Source organism: Leptodactylus fuscus, chromosome 11, assembly GCF_031893055.1.
Source record: "Leptodactylus fuscus isolate aLepFus1 chromosome 11, aLepFus1.hap2, whole genome shotgun sequence".
Taxonomy (NCBI): domain Eukaryota; kingdom Metazoa; phylum Chordata; class Amphibia; order Anura; family Leptodactylidae; genus Leptodactylus; species Leptodactylus fuscus.
This window is the reverse complement of record NC_134275.1, coordinates 26,638,550-26,661,947: the sequence shown is the minus strand read 5'-3', so window position 1 is coordinate 26,661,947 and position 23,398 is coordinate 26,638,550.

Here is a 23,398-nt window from a genome sequence, read left to right as displayed (position 1 = left end):
AAACTCTGTGTGAACATACCTTTAAAGGGGTATTGCAGTTTAAAGTATTTATTACTTGTTATAGCTGACATGGTAGTTAATAGTGTTACAGGACTGTGAAACCTCAATGCACCGGGTAAACGAGGCATAGAGTCTAAGCAATACCTTGCTTTTTACTCTATAATCCCTGTACAAAGATCTGGGCTCAGATCCAGGGAATCCCCATAGAAGCCTTGGATTGACAACTGTATAATGTTGTAAGATCAGGAGCTAGGCTGGGGTTTGTAAGTAGGAAGGTAGGCAGTAGATGTGAGGCTAAGTGTTAACACTGTAGCATAGTCACAGAAAAGCCAGAGGTCAAGACCAGAGAAATGTGATAGTACCAGGCAGAGTATCCAAGATGAGCATGGAAGCAAGTGTGGAGTAAGGCTGAGGTCAAAATACAGGAAGCATCAAATGTACCAGACAGAGGAAGGCAAAGCAAGGACGAGGTCAAGAGCATAGCAAATGTTCAGCCGACAACGTCAATACAGCACAATGGAAAAGGACACGAGCCAGGAAAGGTTTCTACCTATATCACTAGGCAATTAATGTGAGAGCCAGCTCTGCACACAGGTCCCCTGCACATGGGAAAATATGGTCCATATATTTCTCCCATTTCCCAAATTGATTCTGGCCTGGAATACCAGACTCCCTACATCATAGTGATCTTTGATGCTAGGAGTCCCTGCCTTCCCACAGTTTTGCTGTCCTGGGTTGTATACAGTATAGGGACAGTAGAGCTGAAGAGGAGGCAAGGATTCCTAGCATCTTAGATCATTATAATATAGATTGTGGGGATAAACTCTATCCTTAGGGAGTGACCACCTTCTTAGGTGTGTGGAGACTTATACACTGTCTCCCTGTTTACATCTTGGGAGACAGATTTGCATATTCTTCCCATTATAATATAGAGAATGAAAGTCTTCAAACTGGATTCAAGGATTGAAATGTAGCTAATGCATGGGCTGGATTTTCTGCCCCTTATTCCCCCACATGCAGGGGGTCTTTATACAGTAGCAAGTAATAATCACATTATAGAGCCTGCCCAAAGGTGTGAAGAATTAACACAGCTGGGCTAAGGGCTCATGCACATGCTAAGCGGTGTTTGATCTGGCTGTGCATCTGCGGGCAAATTCATTGGAGCCAGTGAGCATGGCTGCAAAACCGGAGAGGAATAGGACTTTTGCAGCACAGACTGCCGGCACGCACACGGATTCGTGGAAATCACAGTCGGCTTGTGCGCATGGGCCAATAGAAATGAATGGGTCTCATCACAGAACAAAACGGTGGACACTACAAAGTGTTTCAAAAAACTTTATTCATAAGTAGATATGGTCATTGAACAAACAGTATGGTAGTTCAAGTTAGAAATACCCGGGAAAACCTACATAGCACACCTAACTAGGGCTACATGGGCCCTAAGGCTGCGGGCTGTGCTCAAGGAAAAGGGAGAGCAATTATTGCATCTTAGGTATCAGTGCTAAATTGGTGAGGGTCTAGCTGTCAGGATGGGTGCAAAACCATGGGTTAGGTGAACGCACCTCCATGCTTAGTACCATAGACGTTGAATGGTATTGCAGGAAGTGTGCTCAACCACTGCTCCATTCAAACTCCTCTTAGTCGCCAGTGGTCCTAGGGAAATAGGGGAACTGGGTCAGTATCTAGTAGTCCCATCAGTCAACCCCCACCAATCTATCATTTATCACCTATCAGCTAATGACAACAGGACAATGGAACATTGCAGAACTACAACTCCCAGCATAACCTGCAGCTTTTCAAGCATGCTGAAAATTTTAGTTAAAGCCTTTACTTTGTAACATTAAATTCTGTACAGTTGCCCTATAATCTGCAGAATGCAGACTGCATGCTACAGTATTCTGAAATCTGTAATATAATTCCTTAATCCAGCCAATTCCATATGCGTGTAAATCAGACTATACTATCAATATCAACCAGACCTCTCTACTTCTTATATACTTCATAAAAGAATGAACAGACTGTTTATATTTCTAAAGTAGATTAATAATCTAAGATTTGGATAGGGGGATTACATGGAAACATAAACTAATGATTTTCATTGACCGTTCCTGCCAAAAATACTAAGGGAAGCAATATGTTTCCTCTGTAAAATTGATGACATCTGTGTCATCTCTCATTGTGTCTCCTTCCAAATATACACAGACAATAAAGGGATCGTACCGGATATCCACAATTTAAGGTGAAACCCAAAGTGTCTATTTAATGACTGGACCAATCACAAAATATCTCAGCTTGTTGTAATATTATGTCCAAATGAAGAAAGTCGATGGATTTCACTGTAGATGAAAAAGAGAAGAATTTTCTACAGACAAGTGATTCTATATATAGATATATAGATCAATTCTTACTTATGGTAGTCTCACTAGTAAAAAAAAACAAAAACAAAAAACATTTATTTGTATATATAAGAAAATTTGCTCCACTTTGATTGTAATAACCATAGTTAGATAGGGTATTGAGGTGGTAGCGTAATATGGGGCTGGTAGGGATGAAAAACACAGATAGAACTTGCCATATTTCTACTTTTGGTCTTCATGAGGTAAAGTGGAGACACCAAACACTGCTTTATAGCATTTTTAGTACTATGAGGTCCAGAAGAAGACACTAAAATGTGAAGGGTTTTATGGACAGTTTCCCATGGAGGTCAGGAATGCGGTCCCCCAGAATAGTTTGGTGGGCCAAAGGAACCTCAATACAACACTGTCCATAGCACTAGGCTGTATATAAGCCTTCTGATGGCCTCAGGTATAGGGAATAGACTGGGAGCAGATTACAATGTAAAACAATCTCTTTCTTGGCCAGCACATGCATACTACTAGAGCACAGAACCCACAGTTCATGGGTAAAGTTATGGCGACATTCATCACTAGATTGTGTTAGGGTATCCTTTACAGATGTTTTCTATCACCGCAAATACAAATCGCAGTTTAACTAAAAACAACACATTAGCCCAATCAACCCAATAGCTAAATGACCATAGTCCTGTACGTACTATTAAATGATAATGAAACATGGCAGCAAGATTAGACTTGGCTTCAGGCCTTCTCACTTTAAGATAATGCCTATAATGAAAGGGCTCAGGCTTAGTATGCTTAGTTTGGTATTAATGCATAGGAATTCCAGATCCATTTGTCACTATACCTAGTCTTACCCCCAATCCCCATGGAGAGATTCTGGGGCCCATAAGTCTTATTATGAAATGATACCCACAATCTCCATGGGTCATGGTGAAATCTTATACCTCAGTCACCAATATGCCCATATCACATTCAGTAGGGTCACTTGTATCTTGGCACCCTCGTATGTCTATGATTTTGGGTCCCTTGATGAACCCTGAAGACATTAAAAGGGAAATGTGTTGGGACTGTAGCAATTTCATCAATCTTCTAGACTGTTTTGTCTGTGCTTTGTGGTTTGTGGCACGGGGCTGTGGCTATAAGTTACAAAGTGAAATTTGAGACTTTGCTGTAAAATTTTTGCCAGAGACCTGGTTATCTGAATATCTGTGATTGGGACTCAGCGGTGACTCCAGTGCTCATGATGTTACCCATGTGGCAGGAAGTGGACCTTGAATGGTCACAGGACGCTGCAAGGATACCCAGGAGGTAGTGGGAAGGTGAGTATAACTTTTTTTATGTTTCCAAGCCTCCCTTGGGCCTCTACTTATTATACTTTAGGGTATGAAGAGTATAAGTATAATAAAAGCATAATAATTTAATTTTCGGCTCAAGAGTACAAACTCTCAAAATTTTGGGTTCAAGTTGAACAAGAAACAGAAAACTCAGGTTGCATCTGGTTCCGTTTGAATTGGTTTGCTCATGTCATCTGTGTTATACTGGTGATGTTATTGGTACTGAACATGCGACTGCTACATCCAGTGATTTGACCAAAGTAGTGTTACGGGAGCCTCAGCAAGTCCAGCCAGGTCCAGCCTAGCACTGGTAGAGCATTCTGCCTGATCTAGGGAAAGTTATTCTCCCCTCTGTTTGTCCTTTAGTTCTCCCTCCACATATGTGAGTGAATTCACTATGCATGTCAGCCATATCTCCTATATCTGTATGAACGCACAGAACACTGAAAACCGCACTCATCCTTTCAAGATGGAGTGCAGATTGACAAACTTTCAGTGATTCGCAGTCTGCTAAAGTCACTTTAATTGTTCCAAACCAAGAATACAAGACTTCAGAGGGCTGCACGGTCACAGTCTTTATTGCAATAACAGTATCCAAAGCCACAGGCATGTAAAATGAGTACAATGTGCGGCTCTTCTGAGAGGTGACAATGACGGCCATCCTCCAAGAAGCCCCCGCAGCAGTTTCACATTAATTACTAGTAAAGTTCAACAGAGGAGAGGATATTAAAATGGGATGGGGTATAACATAGGCAACATCCTTATCCTGCTCATATCAGAACCAGAAATGGTTTATCAGTGTCAGTCTCCTATAGCTGCATAACAATATGGAATCCAGAGAGATTGCATTATAAAATGCAGCTTATACTGGTGTAGATTCTGTGCTTATAAGGGCTCTTTATATACAAGGCTCCAAGTCCAAAACACAGAGATGTAGATTTAAAGAATATATCTACAGTATATCTCAATTATAAAACAACTTCCTTGCTTCCACACCCCCGATCCCCATATGCATATTATAAATGTTAAAAGGCTATTGCAAACACTTCTCCAGTATTATGACTGTCTTATGTTAATATATATTTTTCCCCATTTGTATTTTTTAACCAACTAAAAAGATTCATGATTAAAAAAACTTTCTATTAATGAAGAGTAGAGATGAGCGAACACTAAAATGTTCGAGGTTCGAAATTCGATTCGAACAGCCGCTCAATGTTCGTGTGTTCGAACGGGTTTCGAACCCCATTATAGTCTATGGGGAACAGATACTCGTTAAGGGGGAAACCCAAATCCGTGTCTGGAGGGTCACCAAGTCCACTATGACACCCCAGGAAATGATGCCAACACCTCTGGAATGACACTGGGACAGCAGGGGAAGCATGTCTGGGGGCATCTAACACACCAAAGACCCTCTATTACCCCAACATCACAGCCTAACAACTACACACTTTACACACTCAATACCACCTCTCTGACAGTAGGAAAACACCTTGAAACGTGTATTTGGCACTTGCAGTGAGGAGAGCTTGTCACCAGCAGTGAATTTGGCCCTTGTAGTAAGTTGAGGTTGGCACCAACATTTGTTTTGAAAATCAGGGTGGATTGAGCCTCTAACCAGCAGAGTTTGGGCAAATTCATGGTGGAGGGAGCCTCTAAAAACCCCAGTTTGGACCAATTCATGGTGGAGGGAGCCTCTAAAAACCCCAGTTTGGACCAATTCATGGTGGAGGGAGCCTCTAAAAACCCCAGTTTGGACCAATTCATGGTGGAGGGAGCCTCTAAAAACCCCAGTTTGGACCAATTCATGATGGAGGGAGCCTCTAAACAGCCCAGTTTGGGCAAATTCATGGTGGAGGGAGCCTCTAAAAACCCCCAGTTTGGACCAATTCATGGTGGAGGGAGCCTCTAAAAACCCCAGTTTGGACCAATTCATGGTGGAGGGAGCCTCTAAACAGCCCAGTTTGGGCAAATTCATGGTGGAGGGAGCCTCTAAACAGCCCAGTTTGGGCAAATTCATGGTGGAGGGAGCCTCTAAAAACCCCAGTTTGGACCAATTCATGGTGGAGGGAGCCTCTAAAAACCCCAGTTTGGACCAATTCATGGTGGAGGGAGCCTCTAAAAACCCCAGTTTGGACCAATTCATGATGGAGGGAGCCTCTAAACAGCCCAGTTTGGGCAAATTCATGGTGGAGGGAGCCTCTAAAACCCCCCAGTTTGGACCAATTCATGGTGGAGGGAGCCTCTAAAAACCCCAGTTTGGACCAATTCATGGTGGAGGGAGCCTCTAAACAGCTCAGTTTGGGCAAATTCATGGTGGAGGGAGCCTCTAAACAGCCCAGTTTGGGCAAATTCATGGTGGAGGGAGCCTCTAAAAACCCCAGTTTGGACCAATTCATGGTGGAGGGAGCCTCTAAAAACCCCAGTTTGGACCAATTCATGGTGGAGGGAGCCTCTAAACAGCCCAGTTTGGACCAATTCATGGTGGAGGGAGCCTCTAAAAACCCCAGTTTGGACCAATTCATGGTGGAGGGAGCCTCTAAACAGCCCAGTTTGGGCAAATTCATGGTGGAGGGAGCCTCTAAACAGCCCAGTTTGGGCAAATTCATGGTGGAGGGAGCCTCTAACCAGCCCAGTTTGGACCAATTCATGGTGGAGGGAGCCTCTAAAAACCCCAGTTTGGACCAATTCATGGTGGAGGGAGCCTATAAACAGCCCAGTTTGGACCAATTCATGGTGGAGGGAGCCTCTAAAAACCCCAGTTTGGACCAATTCATGGTGGAGGGAGCCTCTAAACAGCCCAGTTTGGGCAAATTCATGGTGGAGGGAGCCTCTAAACAGCCCAGTTTGGGCAAATTCATGGTGGAGGGAGCCTCTAACCAGCCCAGTTTGGACCAATTCATGGTGGAGGGAGCCTCTAAAAACCCCAGTTTGGACCAATTCATGGTGGAGGGAGTCTCTAAACAGCCCAGTTTGGACCAATTCATGGTGGAGGGAGCCTCTAAAAACCCCAGTTTGGACCAATTCATGGTGGAGGGACCCTCTAAACAGCCCAGTTTGGGCAAATTCATGGTGGAGGGAGCCTCTAAACAGCCCAGTTTGGGCAAATTCATGGTGGAGGGAGCCTCTAACCAGCCCAGTTTGGACCAATTCATGGTGGAGGGAGCCTCTAAAAACCCCAGTTTGGACCAATTCATGGTGGAGGGAGCCTCTAAACAGCCCAGTTTGGACCAATTCATGGTGGAGGGAGCCTCTAAAAACCCCAGTTTGGACCAATTCATGGTGGAGGGAGCCTCTAAATAGCCCAGTTTGGACCAATTCATGGTGGAGGGAGCCTCTAACCAGCAGAGTTGGTGGAAATCAGGGTGGAGGGAGCCTCTAACCAGCAGAGTTGTGGGAAAGCAGGGTGGAGGGAGCCTCTAACCAGCAGAGTTGGTGGAAATCAGGGTGGAGGGAGCCTCTAACCAGCAGAGTTGTGGGAAAGCAGGGTGGAGGGAGCCTCTAACCAGCAGAGTTGTGGGAAAGCAGGGTGGAGGGAGCCTCTAACCAGCAGAGTTGTAGGAAAGCAGGGTGGAGGGAGCCTCTAACCAGCAGAGTTGGTGGAAATCAGGGTGGAGGGAGCCTCTAACCAGCAGAGTTGGGGGAAATCAGGGTGGAGGGAGCCTAGTATTAGCAGAATTGTGCAACGCTTATGGTGGATGAGTATGAGGATGCGGAGGAATTGGAGAGGTTGAATACAGACATGGAGTTTCATGTTGGGGTGCTTTACACAGGTGGGCACAAAAATGAAGGCTCTATCCAGTGGTGGTTCATTTTTATCAAAGTGAGCCGGTCGGCACTCTCAGCTGACAGACGGGTGCGCTTGTCAGTGATGATGCCACCGGCTGCACTGAACACCCTCTCAGATAGGACGCTGGCGGCAGGACAGGACAGCACCTCCAAGGCATATAGGGCAAGTTCAAGCCACAGGTCCAACTTCGACACCCAATACGTGTAGGGCGCAGAGGGGTCGGAGAGGACAGGGCTGTGGTCGGAAAGGTATTCCCGCAACATGCGCCTATACTTCTCACGCCTGGTGACACTAGGACCCTCCGTGGCGGCACTTTGGCGAGGGGGTGCCATCAAGGTGTCCCAGACCTTAGACAGTGTGCCCCTCGTTTGTGTGGACCGGTGAGAACTTGGTTGCCTACTGGAGGAACTGCCCTCCCTGCCGCCAACGTCACATGCTGGAAACATTTCCATCATATTCTGCACCAATTGCCTGTGGCAAGCATTGATGCGATTGGCCCTCCCCTCTACCGGAATAAAAGACGAGATGTTGTTTTTATACCGGGGGTCAAGGATAGCAAAGATCCAGTACTGGTTGTCCTCCATGATTTGACAATACGCTTGTCGGTTGTAAAGCACCCCAACATGAACTCAGCCATGTCTGCCACAGTGTTAGTTGGCATGACTCCTCTGGCCCCACCGGAAAGTTCAATCTCCATTTCCTCCTCATCCTCCATGTCTACCCATCCGCGCTGCAACAATGGGACGATTCGAAGTTGCCCGGAAGCCTCCTGTATCACCATCACATCATCGGACAACTCTTCTTCCTCCTCCTCCTCCTCCTCCTCCTCCTCCATTAAACGCAGTGAAGCGGACAGATGTGTGGACCTACTCTCCAGCTGTGACGGATCGGATGCTATCCCTAACTCCTCTGTGTGATCTGAGTTATCCCTGATGTCAATCAGGGATTCTCTCAGAACACACAAGAGCGGGATTGTAAGGCTCACCATCGCATCCTCAGAGCTCACCCTCCTTGTGGACTCCTCAAAGACCCGTAGGATGTCACAAAGGTCTCTCATCCATGGCCACTCATGGATGTGAAACTGAGGCAGCTGACTTTGTGGCACCCTAGGGTTTTGTAGCTGGTATTCCATCAAAGGTCTCTGCTGCTCAACCACTCTATTCAACATCTGAAACGTTGAGTTCCAGCGTGTGGGGACGTCGCACAAAAGCCGGTGTTGTGGCACATGCAGGCGTTGCTGGAGAGATTTTAAGCTAGCAGCGGCTACTGTCGACTTGCGAAAGTGGGCGCACATGCGCTGCACTTTCACCAGTAGCTCTGGAACATTGGGGTAGCTCTTTAGGAAACGTTGCACCACTAGGTTGAAGACGTGGGCCAGGCATGGAACATGTTGGAGTCCGGCAAGCTCCAGAGCTGCTACCAGGTTCCGGCCGTTATCACAAACGACCATGCCTGGGCCCAGGTGCAGCGGCTCAAACCATATTGCCGTCTCATCGAGGAGGGCATCCCTCACCTCAGAGGCAGTGTGCTGTCTGTCCCCCAAGCTGATCAGCTTCAGCACAGCCTGCTGACGTCTACCAACGCCAGTGCTGCAACGTTTCCAACTCGTAGCTGGGGTCAATCTAACAGCGGAGGAGGAGGCGGTGGCGGAGGCGGTGGCGGAGGAGGAGGCGGTAGAGGAGGAGGAGGAGGAGGGGGGTGTTCTTCTCGTGTCCCTGCCAGGAATGTTAGGCGGGGAGACGAGGTACACCGGGCCAGTTTGGGAAGCAGTCCCAGCCTCAACTACATTCACCCAGTGTGCCGTCAGTGAAATGTAGCGTCCCTGTCCGCATGCACTTGTCCACGCGTCGGTGGTCAAGTGGACCTTTGTGCAAAGCGCGGAACTAAGGGCCCGCCTGATGTTGAGTGACACGTGCTGGTGCAAGGCGGGGGACGGCACACCGGGAGAAGTAGTGACGGCAAGGACGGCATAGCGAGGTGCCGCAGATGCCATCAGGTCCAGGAAGGCGGGAGTTTCAACAAGCCGGAACGCCAATATCTCCTGGGCCAGCAGTTTAGCGATGTTGGCGTTCAAGGCTTGCGCGTGTGGGTGGTTAGCAGTGTATTTCTGCCGCCACTCCAATGTCTGAGAGATGGTGGGTTGTTGTAAAGAAGCGCCTGATGGTGCCTTTGATGGTGCAGGAGAAGGAGATAAGACAGGAACAGGGGAGGATGAGGGAGAAGTCAACAAAGTGGCGGAGGCAGATGAAGTGGTGTCCTGGCTCGTCCTCTGGAGTGCATCGCCAGCACAGTCAGCAGTGGCAGTGGCAGAGGCAGAGGCAGTGGCAGAGGCAGTGGCAGTGGCGTGAACGGCAGGCGGCCTTTGTCCTGCCGTTGCTGCCTGCCACTGATTCCAGTGCTTGGATTCCAAATGACGGCGCATTGAAGTGGTGGACAGGTTGCTCTTCTCAGAGCCCCTAATCAATTTCGAGAGGCAAATTGTGCAGACAACACTATATCTGTCCTCGGTGCATTCCTTGAAAAAACTCCACACCTTCGAGAAACGTGCCCTCGAGGTGGGAGTTTTTCGGGGCTGGGTACGAACTGGAACATCTTGGGAGATTCCGGGTGTGGCCTGGCTTCGCCTAAGCTGCTGACCTCTGCCTCTGTCTCTAGCTACCCTTTTTGGTGCTGCACCTGCCTCAACATCCACACTACTTTCCCCGCTTGACATCCCCCCTGTCCAGGTCGGGTCAGTGTCCTCATCATCCACCACTTCCTCTTCCAACTCCTGTCTCATCTCCTCCTCCCGCACAATGTGCCGGTCAACTGGATGCCCTGACGGCAACTGCGTCACATCATCGTCGATGAGGGTGGGTTGCTGGTCATCCACCACCAAATCGAACGGAGATGGAGGAGACTCTAGTGTTTGAGCATCTGGACACAGATGCTCCTCTGTTAGGTTCGTGGAATCGTGACGTGGAGAGGCAGGTTGAGGGACAATGAAAGGAGCGGAGAACAGCTCTGGGGAGCAGGGACAGTTGGGGTTATTGTTCTGTGAAGCTTGGGAATTTTGGGAGGAAGGAGGACAAGACTGTTGGGTAATAGGAGGAGAGGAGGCAGAGTCTGACTGGCTGCTGGACAATGTGCTGTAAGCGTTCTCTGACAGCCATTGCAAGACCTGTTCCTGGTTCTCGGGCCTACTAAGGTTTGTACCCTGCAGTTTAGTTAATGTGGCAAGCAACCCTGGCACTGTGGAGTGGCGCAATGCTTGCTGCCCCACAGGAGTAGGCACGGGACGCCCTGTGGCTTCACTGCTACCTTGCTCCCCAGAACCATTCCCCCGACCTCGCCCACGGCCTCGTCCACGTCCCTTTCCGGGAGCCTTGCGCATTTTGAATTCCCAGTTAGAAATTGGCACTATATACCAGTAGCAAAAATTGTGGGTGCACGTAACCCCAATATATTCTTTGAATTCCCAGTCAGACAATGGCACTATATACCAGTAGCAAGAAATGAGGGTATTTATAACCCCAATATATTCTTTGAATTCCCAGTCAGACAATGGCACTATATACCAGTAGCAAGAAATGAGGGTATTTATAACCCCAATATATTCTTTGAATTACCAGTCAGAAACTGGCACTATATGGCAGTAGCAAGAAATGAGGGTATTTATAACCCCAATATATTCTTTGAATTCCCAGTCAGACAATGGCACTATATACCAGTAGCAAGAAATGAGGGTATTTATAACCCCAATATATTCTTTGAATTCCCAGTCAGACAATGGCACTATATACCAGTAGCAAGAAATGAGGGTATTTATAACCCCAATATATTCTTTGAATTACCAGTCAGAAACTGGCACTATATGGCAGTAGCAAGAAATGAGGGTATTTATAACCCCAATATATTCTTTGAATTCCCAGTCAGACAATGGCACTATATACCAGTAGCAAGAAATGAGGGTATTTATAACCCCAATATATTCTTTGAATTCCCAGTCAGACAATGGCACTATATACCAGTAGCAAGAAATGAGGGTATTTATAACCCCAATATATTCTTTGAATTCCCAGTCAGACAATGGCACTATATACCAGTAGCAAGAAATGAGGGTATTTATAACCCCAATATATTCTTTGAATTCCCAGTCAGACAATGGCACTATATACCAGTAGCAAAAATTGTGGGTGCACGTAACCCCAATATATTCTTTGAATTACCAGTCAGAAACTGGCACTATATGGCAGTAGCAAGAAATGAGGGTATTTATAACCCCAATATATTCTTTGAATTCCCAGTCAGACAGTGGCACTATATACCAGTAGCAAGAAATGAGGGTATTTGTAACCCCAATATATTCTTTGAATTCCCAGTCAGACAATGGCACTATATACCAGTAGCAAGAAATGAGGGTATTTGTAACCCCAATATATTCTTTGAATTCCCAGTCAGACAATGGCACTATATACCAGTAGCAAGAAATGAGGGTATTTGTAACCCCAATATATTCTTTGAATTCCCAGTCAGACAATGGCACTATATACCAGTAGCAAAAATTGTGGGTGCACGTAACCCCAATATATTCTTTGAATTACCAGTCAGAAACTGACACTATATGGCAGTAGCAAGAAATGAGGGTATTTGTAACCCCAATATATTTTTTGAATTCCCAGTCAGACAATGGCACTATATAAGATAATCCTTTAATAGTCCCACCTTGGGGAAATTTCAGCGTGTTACAGCAGCATAGTAATACAGATACAGGATAATACAGAGTAATATGTTACAGACGTAGACACAGATAAGCTGAGAAGAGAAGATATACTAGGAGTCCATGGCAGCTAAGGAAAAACAGAAGAGAAAGAGGAAGACCTCATGGTCATCCTCATAATCACTAGTTCTCTGTGCGGAGAGCTCTTCGTTTGGTCTGATGTAGATTATACAGCCTGGTCGCGGTTGGAAGGAAGGACCTGCGATAGCGCTCCTTCTCACACTTGGGGTGAAGCAGACGGTCGCTTACAGTGCTGCCAAGTCCCATCAGGGTCCCATACATGGGGTGGGATTTGTTCCCCCGCATGGAGGTCACCACAGACAGTATCCTTCTGTCACCCACCACCTGTACTGGGTCCAAGGGGCTTCCCAGGACAGAGCTGGCCCTCCTGATCAGCCTGTCAAGTCTATTTCTGTCCCTGGTTGATATACTGCTTCCCCAGCAGGCCACACCGAAAAAGATGGCTGAGGCAACCACAGAGTTGAAGAAGGCCCTAAGAAGTGTCCCCTGGACTCCGAAGGCCCTCAGCCTCCTGAGCAGGTAGAGTCTGCTGTGGCCCTTTCTGTGCAGCGCCTCCAGGTGATCAGCCCAGTCTAGTTTATTATTGAGGAGCACGCCCAGGTACTTATAGGTCCTGACTATCTCAATACATGTTCCTTGGATCTCCACCGGGGTCGGAGCACCTCTCCGTTTACTAAAGTCCACCACCATCTCCTTGGTCTTCCCAGCATTAATCCTGAGCTGGTTCTGCTGGCACCATTCAACAAAATCCCGGTTTACGTCTCTGTATTCCCTATCATCGCCATCAGTGATAAGGCCGACTATAGCAGAGTCATCGGAGTACTTCTGTAAGTAACAGCTGGATGAGTTGTGCCTGAAGTCAGCAGTGTACAGTGTGAAGAGGAATGGGGCAAGAACTGTACCTTGAGGTGCCCCCGTACTACAGATCACAGTGTCAGACACACAGTCCTGGGCTCTCACATACTGAGGGCGGTTTGTCAGGTAGTCTAGGATCCAGTTGGACAGGTGATGGTCCACACCACCAAGGTTCAGCTTCTCCCTCAGTAGCCCTGGCTGAATGGTGTTGAACGCACTGGAGAAATCAAAGAACATTATTCTCACAGTGTTCCCGGGTTTCTCCAGGTGAGAGAGAGCTCTGTGAAGAAGGTGGATGATGGCGTCATCTACCCCAATGCCTGGCCGGTAGGCAAACTGGAGGGGGTCCAGAGCGGAGCTCACTAGGGGGCGTAGGTGTGTCAGGACCAGTCTCTCTAGGACCTTCATTAGGTGTGATGTCAGTGCTACAGGTCGGTAGTCATTGTAGCCCATCGGGTTGGGTTTCTTTGGGACTGGTACCACGCAAGATGTTTTCCACAGTTGAGGTACCACCCCCAGCTTCAGGCTCATATTGTACATGTGCGTTATAATACCACACAGCTGGTCACTGCACATTTTAAGAACTCTTGCGCTTATACCATCAGGTCCCCCCGCTTTGTTCGCTCTAATATACCAGTAGCAAGAAATGAGGGTATTTGTAACCCCAATATATTCTTTGAATTCCCAGTTAGACAATGGCACTATATATCAGTAGCAAGAACTGAGGGTATTTGTAACCCCAATATATTCTTTGAATTCCCAGTCAGACAATGGCACTATATACCAGTAGCAAGAAATGAGGGTATTTATAACCCCAATATATTCTTTGAATTCCCAGTCAGACAATGGCACTATATACCAGTAGCAAGAAATGAGGGTATTTATAACCCCAATATATTCTTTGAATTCCCAGTCAGACAATGGCACTATATACCAGTAGCAAAAATTGTGGGTGCACGTAACCCCAATATATTCTTTGAATTACCAGTCAGAAACTGGCACTATATGGCAGTAGCAAGAAATGAGGGTATTTATAACCCCAATATATTCTTTGAATTCCCAGTCAGACAATGGCACTATATACCAGTAGCAAGAAATGAGGGTATTTGTAACCCCAATATATTCTTTGAATTCCCAGTCAGACAATGGCACTATATACCAGTAGCAAAAATTGTGGGTGCACGTAACCCCAATATATTCTTTGAATTACCAGTCAGAAACTGGCACTATATGGCAGTAGCAAGAAATGAGGGTATTTGTAACCCCAATATATTCTTTGAATTCCCAGTCAGACAATGGCACTATATACCAGTAGCAAGAAATGAGGGTATTTATAACCCCAATATATTCTTTGAATTCCCAGTCAGACAATGGCACTATATACCAGTAGCAAGAAATGAGGGTATTTATAACCCCAATATATTCTTTGAATTACCAGTCAGAAACTGGCACTATATGGCAGTAGCAAGAAATGAGGGTATTTGTAACCCCAATATATTCTTTGAATTCCCAGTCAGACAATGGCACTATATACCAGTAGCAAGAAATGAGGGTATTTGTAACCCCAATATATTCTTTGAATTCCCAGTCAGACAATGGCACTATATACCAGTAGCAAAAATTGTGGGTGCACGTAACCCCAATATATTCTTTGAATTACCAGTCAGAAACTGGCACTATATGGCAGTAGCAAGAAATGAGGGTATTTGTAACCCCAATATATTCTTTGAATTCCCAGTCAGACAATGGCACTATATACCAGTAGCAAGAAATGAGGGTATTTATAACCCCAATATATTCTTTGAATTCCCAGTCAGACAATGGCACTATATACCAGTAGCAAGAAATGAGGGTATTTATAACCCCAATATATTCTTTGAATTCCCAGTCAGACAATGGCACTATATACCAGTAGCAAGAAATGAGGGTATTTATAACCCCAATATATTCTTTGAATTACCAGTCAGACAATGGCACTATATACCAGTAGCAAGAAATGAGGGTATTTGTAACCCCAATATATTCTTTGAATTCCCAGTCAGACAATGGCACTATATACCAGTAGCAAGAAATGAGGGTATTTGTAACCCCAATATATTCTTTGAATTCCCAGTCAGACAATGGCACTATATACCAGTAGCAAGAAATGAGGGTATTTGTAACCCCAATATATTCTTTGAATTCCCAGTCAGACAATGGCACTATATACCAGTAGCAAAAATTGTGGGTGCACGTAACCCCAATATATTCTTTGAATTACCAGTCAGAAACTGGCACTATATGGCAGTAGCAAGAAATGAGGGTATTTGTAACCCCAATATATTCTTTGAATTCCCAGTCAGACAATGGCACTGTATACCAGTAGCAAGAAATGAGGGTATTTATAACCCCAATATATTCTTTGAATTACCAGTCAGAAACTGGCACTATATGGCAGTAGCAAGAAATGAGGGTATTTGTAACCCCAATATATTCTTTGAATTCCCAGTCAGACAATGGCACTATATACCAGTAGCAAGAAATGAGGGTATTTGTAACCCCAATATATTCTTTGAATTCCCAGTCAGACAATGGCACTATATACCAGTAGCAAGAAATGAGGGTATTTGTAACCCCAATATATTCTTTGAATTCCCAGTCAGACAATGGCACTATATACCAGTAGCAAAAATTGTGGGTGCACGTAACCCCAATATATTCTTTGAATTACCAGTCAGAAACTGGCACTATATGGCAGTAGCAAGAAATGAGGGTATTTGTAACCCCAATATATTCTTTGAATTCCCAGTCAGACAATGGCACTATATACCAGTAGCAAGAAATGAGGGTATTTATAACCCCAATATATTCTTTGAATTACCAGTCAGAAACTGGCACTATATGGCAGTAGCAAGAAATGAGGGTATTTGTAACCCCAATATATTCTTTGAATTCCCAGTCAGACAATGGCACTATATACCAGTAGCAAAAATTGTGGGTGCACGTAACCCCAATATATTCTTTGAATTCCCAGTCAGACAATGGCACTATATGGCAGTAGCAAAAATAGTGGGTGTATATAGCCCCAATTCTATTGCTAGGGGACTTGCAGTGTATTTCTGGGGTGAAGGTGGGGGGGCACACCGTTGGAACGGGTATCGGGGGTATATATCGGGTATACGGGAATACACTGTCAGTGTATTCCATTCAGGATCCTGGGAAAGCTGGGTTGCGGCGATTGAGCCCGTCAGTGCCACGTTACACTGACAAGCTTCTCCCTGGAATTGAAGTTATATGTAAGCCCAATATATTCTTTGAATTCCCAGTGAGACAATGGCACTATATGGCAGTAGCAAAAATAGTGGGTGTATATAGCCCCAATTCTATTGCTAGGGGACTTGCAGGGTATTTCTGGGGTGAAGGTGGGGGGGCACACCGTTGGAACGGGTATCGGGGGTATATATCGGGTATACGGGAATACACTGACAGTGTATTCCATTCAGGATCCTGGGAAAGCTGGGTTGCGGCGATTGAGCCCGTCAGTGCCACGTTACACTGACAAGCTTCTCCCTGGAATTTAGCTCTTATAAGAGCTGTTGGTTGTCTTCTCCTTCCTATCCTAGCCTGTCCCTGCCTACCCAGAATCTAAGCCCTAGCTAACTGGACGGAAACCTCCGTCCCCGGTGAATTGCAAGCTCAGAATGACGCGAAGCTGGGCGTCGCTGTTCTTTTAAATTAGAGGTCACATGTTTTCGGCAGCCAATGGGTTTTGCCTACTTTTTTCAACGTCACCGGTGTCGTAGTTCCTGTCCCACCTACCCTGCGCTGTTATTGGAGCAAAAAAGGCGCCAGGGAAGGTGGGAGGGGAATCGAGTAATGGCGCACTTTACCACGCGGTGTTCGATTCGATTCGAACATGCCGAACAGCCTAATATCCGATCGAATATGAGTTCGATAGAACACTGTTCGCTCATCTCTAATGAAGAGTACTAGTGAAGATATGAAACTGTAATATATCTTATTAAAGCAAAATGCTTCTTTGTCCAGATGATTTCCTACAGTAGAAGTCTATAGAGAGTCTATAGGAAAGTAGTTGCTGTTGGACAGAGGCAGAAGGAGAGTGATAACAGATTGAGTGAACAGCTAGGATGTTTACACAGAGGAATTCCAACCCCAAAATCAGCACCAAATTCCATCTTGTATTAAATGGGAAGCAGAGACTATAATTGGTGTGTTCTGTTCAATCTTGCAGCAAATTCTGTGGTTGATTTAGCCACAAAAATCTGACATGAGACACTTTACTTTGGCTTTCTGATGTGCAACGCACTCAGGGCTAGAAGATGGAGAGGTATCGAAGGCAGAAGTTTGTTTCAAATTCCTCTTCATTTTTTGGCATTTTAAACCTGGCCCTTAAAGGGGTTGTCTAGGATAAACTTTTTTTTCAGGTGAAGAAATTTTTTTTAAAAACATGCTCATCAGTTGATTCTCTGATGTCTCCCAGGTCCTGCTGCTTCGGTTCTTTTATAATTGGAAGAACAATTAAAGAGCTTTGATAATGATGGTCTAGCTCATTGTACCCTGACTGATCAGCTCATAAAGGGTCACATGCTGAATTACCCTCATTACATGACTTGACATTGTACATTTTGTGGCAGCTGTGTCCAGCGTTGCAGCCTAGTCCTATTCTCTTGAATGGGACTGAACAGCAGTGAGTTGTAATATCAGATAGAGCCACAACAACAGGTATGGAGCTGTGCCTGGTAAAGCTGCAGCCCTTTCAACCAGCTGATCGGCGAGGGTGCCAGGAGTCAGACCTACATAATGTCTGCCTGCACTTGTGAGTAGAGGAGTGTAGGAGCATATTAGCAAGCTTTAGGAATGGTTGGGGAATGGGAATGACTTACTTCATTGTCAATGGGGAGTCGGGGGGAGTTTGATAAGTGGTTAAAGTTTAGTTTTGACCAATTTTATAAAGTTGTTGGAAGAGGTGAGGTTATGGGTTGTGTTTGGAAGGTTGGCATAGGTAGATAGAATACAAGGAATTCCAGAGACAATAGTAGACATGAGGGAAAATTTGCCATACACTCCTTTGGTGCAACTAGAAGCCCCTGGGCTCCAATGTAAACGTTGCACCAGGGGCTCCACTTGTCATGTGCTATGTATAATACTGGTGTCTATGCTGTAATGAAAAATTTCGGCTCCTTCAGCCTCTCAGGCCCCTTAGCTACTGCTATCTTTGCACCCCTGCAGCTATACTGAGGTCCAAGCTCTTATTCAGCTGAGAGCTCCTCCTCCTCCTGCCCCGCCATACACACGGGTTCTCTTGTGTGATCTGCTAATAAACTTGAAGGTATTGGAATAGTGAAAATCCTTGGATTGTGAAGACTGTAACAACTTATACATATCTACATTTATCAGCATCAGATAACATAGGCAAACGTGAACAATCTATCAAAGTGGCCATTCAAAGGAACTAGTAGCCACGTTACTCTACAGGGAAAAAGAAGCATAATGTTAAGCCCCCTTACATAATGGCAGATACCTTGAGTATATGGGATCTCATACTCTTAGGGGGAAGGGGCTGTGGCTTCGTCACTTACCAGTCACATGGTGTACGTAATGTAGGGGCTGTGCCAACACCCCTTAAATCAGCTGATCAATGGGGGTGCCGGGTGTCCTAATATCTGCTTTGTCTTATCATCTCACCAACTTAATGTCTGTTTTCTCTTAACATCTTATCAGCTTCCTCAGCATTTTACGACCAAGTGGAAAATGTTTACGTTTTCGGGCATCTGGATGACAGTTGCCTCAGTACTTGGGATTAATAATGGAAAAAATCCACTGGCGAAATAAAATACTTTGTAGTTTGCAGCTTGAATGTTTACTGTAAAACTAAAAACATCAAACAATATAGAGTCTTTATGTCTTATTACGTTATCCTATGTCCGTGGCATCAAACGCCTCACTGGGAGCAAATGTCCTTTATAAAAAACATTAAAGCGCTTAGTATAGGATGACATAGCTACTGCTGAGATCTCTGAGCATATGGAGATTACATGTGGATGAAGTGGGGGTTTGCATTTGTGACCTACCGTTTCTTTTAAACTGGGGTCCGAAACACCCAAGTATTTGAGTAGAGGAACCTTCCAAAAATGCAGGGATTGATAAAATTGGAGAAACTCAATCCAATGAAAACTGTAATGGAGATGTTTAGGTCAGGTTGGAAAATAATTCACTTTACTGACAACACAGTGTAGGGCAAACTGGAGTAATTTTGGTAACCATTTTTTGGAATCTATTTTGGTCCTGGTGATGGGTATAGTCTAAAAGGCAAACCCTTGCATTACTTTATCTTAGTATTGATTTCTTAGACTAAAGTTATTAAACATCTAGAGACATTTATAAAAATTGTCATGGTAAAATATCAGGGTTAGGGTCCATTCAGATCACCTTTTTAACATTAAATGCAAAAAACGCAAAAAAAAAAAAAAAAAAACGGGTGCAAAGACGGATTGAAAAAACAAGAGCAAAAACAGACACAAACAGATGGCCATCTGTTTCCATAGATATCAAAAAGAAAAAATAGATATGTATGTATACCATACTTTTGTGTGTGTCCAAAAAAACGGACAGTAAAGTATCCGATTTTTTTTAATTTTTTTATTTAACATTAATGCCTATTTAACCAGATGGCCATCCGTTTGTGTCCCTTTTTTAATGCATTTTTTGCATCCGTAAGGGTCCATTCACAAGGAGTTTTTTGGCAAAGATTTTGGCGCTGAATCCGTGTCAGAATCCACATGGAAAAAAACTCCTCACCATAGAGTTCTATGGGTTCCACTAGTTTTTTTTTCTGCTAGCGGAAAAAAAAGGTTCCTTCAGGTGGATTCCGCCTGCAAAAACCAACGGGAGGTGGAAAATTCACGTGTAATTGGAAAAAAAATCCCCATGGAATTGACCAAAATCCACATGTAACTGGCAAATTTCCTAATTCCTGGAGCAGATTTTGTCCTCGCCAAAAAATTCCGTGTGAATGGATCCTTAAACTGATCTGAATGGACACTTAGAAAGGTGACACAAACACTTCAATGTTTCCCACTATATTTCATCTTGCTCTGACAGATACATCTGAATGGAATGTTCATATATCTCTGTAATACTTGACAGAATACTTCAAAGTTTTGGTGCTACAGGTTGCATTTTGATCTAAGTCTGAGTAGTGCAGCCGGTGATGGACTCACTATGTCACTACAATCACTCGACACTGAGCTACTCTTGAGGGCATTGTCTAATCCAGTGATTCTCACTGCATTTCACTGCAGGAGACCACTTACCTCTAGAAGTAGTCAATGTGTCGGCAATAGCTGACGCAGACACCGGGAATATAGTCAAAGGCAGGAGCGTAACAGGGGGACATCAGGGGGCCCAGTGGCAACTGCTGCAGATTTTTGTTTTTTGAATAGACTCTATTTACTTATCAATCCTGGTTCCTGCTCTGGGGTCTGAAAAGACCTCAGAGTATAATAATTGTTAATGGGTGGGCCACAACGGGGCATCATATTGTGTGCAGGGACCACTATGGGGCATCATACTATGTGCTGGGGCTACTATGGGGCATCATACTGTGTGCAGGGGCCACTATGAGCCATAATACTGTGTGCCTGGGCCACTATAGTGCATAATGCTTTGTACACGGATACTGTGCAGGAATGGGGGGGTTGGTCAGTCGGGGAGGGCATGTCAAAAGTTCACTACGGGGTCCCGCTATTTCTAGTTACGCCACTGGTTAAAGGTATGAGCCAAGGCTGAAATTTGTGCATACTTGGTAATAGAGTTAGTAAATCAGGACAGGTGGCACAGAGTGTGCATGTGCTATGGGAGCATGCACCAGAGGGTGCAGGAGGAAGAGGATGTGAGCAGCAGTATGTAGGGAAGACAGGGCCATGATGAAGAGTGTGAATAACCCCGCAAGAGAAGCAGAATGCCAGCGGTGACAGAGAATTACAACTATGTGACGTGCAGGTGTTATGGCTAAAGTTGACCTTTTTATGGAAATCTGCCCGATTGTTACCAGTCTTCTATGTTCTTTGGGGGAGGGGGTTCTCTATATGTATTGGAGTCAGACAAGGTTTCTATACAGTTCTTAGAGCAGTAGTAAGCCTCTACTATATAACCCCTTCATATGTATTACATACATTTCTAGTTCTAATACATTCAAGGGTCTCATGTTAACGCCTGTTATGTTTCTGTCTATTCTTCTCCATTTTCACTTTGTCCTCTGATAATGATCAGAAATAATACATTCAGGTAGTTTCCTATAACATACTGGATGTCTACCTAGCAAGCAACACAAGGAAATAATTGAATCTTTGGCAACTTGCTGTCAGAAGACATTAGCGGAAGAAATCCAGAGCTACCAAGTGATGTAGATGACTATTCTTCTGTGTTTGGAAAGCTGCGAGTAAATGTTGTGACAGTCTGTTACCTGCAGTGTATGGAGATATCAGCACGGCCATCCATCACTATATCCCCAAGGTCTTTTAAAGATGAACGCCTTATCTGCATGTTGAAACTTTAGTCTTATATTCTTCTGTTTCTTATAGAAAATGAATTGTATGCTGGACCAGATTGTGAGCGCTGCAGAGTGAAAGAGGGATCCTGGGTGGTCTAGACATAGCTAAAGAAAGAAACATAGGGCTAGATATACTGATATATATGTGTAACAATTCTGTTACCCAAAAAACTGGCCTACATGGCTTCCACCACATTTATTAATCATTTAAGACACTTTTTGTGCCCCATATGACAAGGGGGCAGGGATTAGCAGGAAGGGAAGTGGCCTAAAATGTGATTTTGTGTTGTTACGTTTTGCTGAATGTTGGTATAAACTAAATAAAAAAAATGGATGATATAAACTTAGATTAGACAGTCCAATAATAGACCAGTTATAACCTCCAGCATTAGCCACTGTGATAAATCTGTTACATAAGGGCTTTTTTTTTTTTTTTTTTTTTTTTTAAAGGTCATTACACTGCAGCTTTAAAAACTATGAGCATGAACAAATGTATTCACATGTCCATTTTTTTGATGGACAGATAGAAGTCAATGGATCCATTTTTATCGTTGATAAAGGCAGATTGAATTTAAATCATAATTTAACCCCTTTCCGACATCCGCTGTAATACTACGGCTGACGCCAGGTCTTTATCTATGGCGGCCGCCCGGGAGTTGGGCGGGTGCCATAGCTGCAAGGTGTCTACTGCTCTATGCAGCCTGCAAAAGATATGACGATTTTTTTGCAATGCATTGCAATGCATTGCATTAGTGATCAGACTCCCTGGGGTTATTAGGGGGTCTAATAATGCAAAAAAATATATATATATTAAAAAAAATTAAAAAGTATTAAAAAAATCACCCCTCTTTCCCTAGAACACATATAAAAGTACTACTATGTACCCATCTACTATGTAACTATGTAAAAGTAGTTATATACTGTGAAACAGATACATGTTAGGTATCCCTGTGTGCAAAAACGCCCGCTCTACAAATCTATAAAAATATTTTTCCTGTACGGTAAACGCTGTAGCAGGAAAAAGAGTCAAACCGGTGTTTTTTCACGGTTTTGCTTCTGATAAAAATTTTAATAAAAAGTGATCAAAGCAATGACAATTCCCCAAAATTGTAGAACTGAAAAGTACACCTGGCCCCGCAAAAAAGACGTGCTATACATCCCTGTAAACAGACGTATAAAAAAGTTATTGGTGTCAGAATATGGCGACTTTTAGAAAAAAAAATTTTAAAATAGTTTTGGATTTTTTTAATGGGTTAAAATGTAAATAAAACCATATAAATTTGGTATCCCCAGAATCGTACCGAAACAGAATACAGATGACATTTCATTTTGGCTGCACAGTGAACGCCGTAAAACCGAAGCCCGTAAGAAAGTCGCAGAAATGCATTTTTTCTTTAAATCCACCCCACTCTGAATTTTTTTACAGCTTACCAGTATATTGTACGGAATAATTAATGGCGGCATCATGAAAAACAATTTGTCCCGCAAAGATTAAGCTGTCATATGGCTCTGCGAGTAGAGAAATAAAAAAGTTATGGGGTTTAGAAGGAGGGGAGTCAAAAAAGAAAATCGAAATATGCCGTCGGCAGGAAGGAGTTAAATAATCATATTATCAATTTTTATTATAATTTTATCATATTGTATTTTCAATTTTATTACAAATATTTTTATTTACTAATTGAATAATTAAAATAATAATTATTAATAAAAAAATTTAATAAATTTGAATTAGAG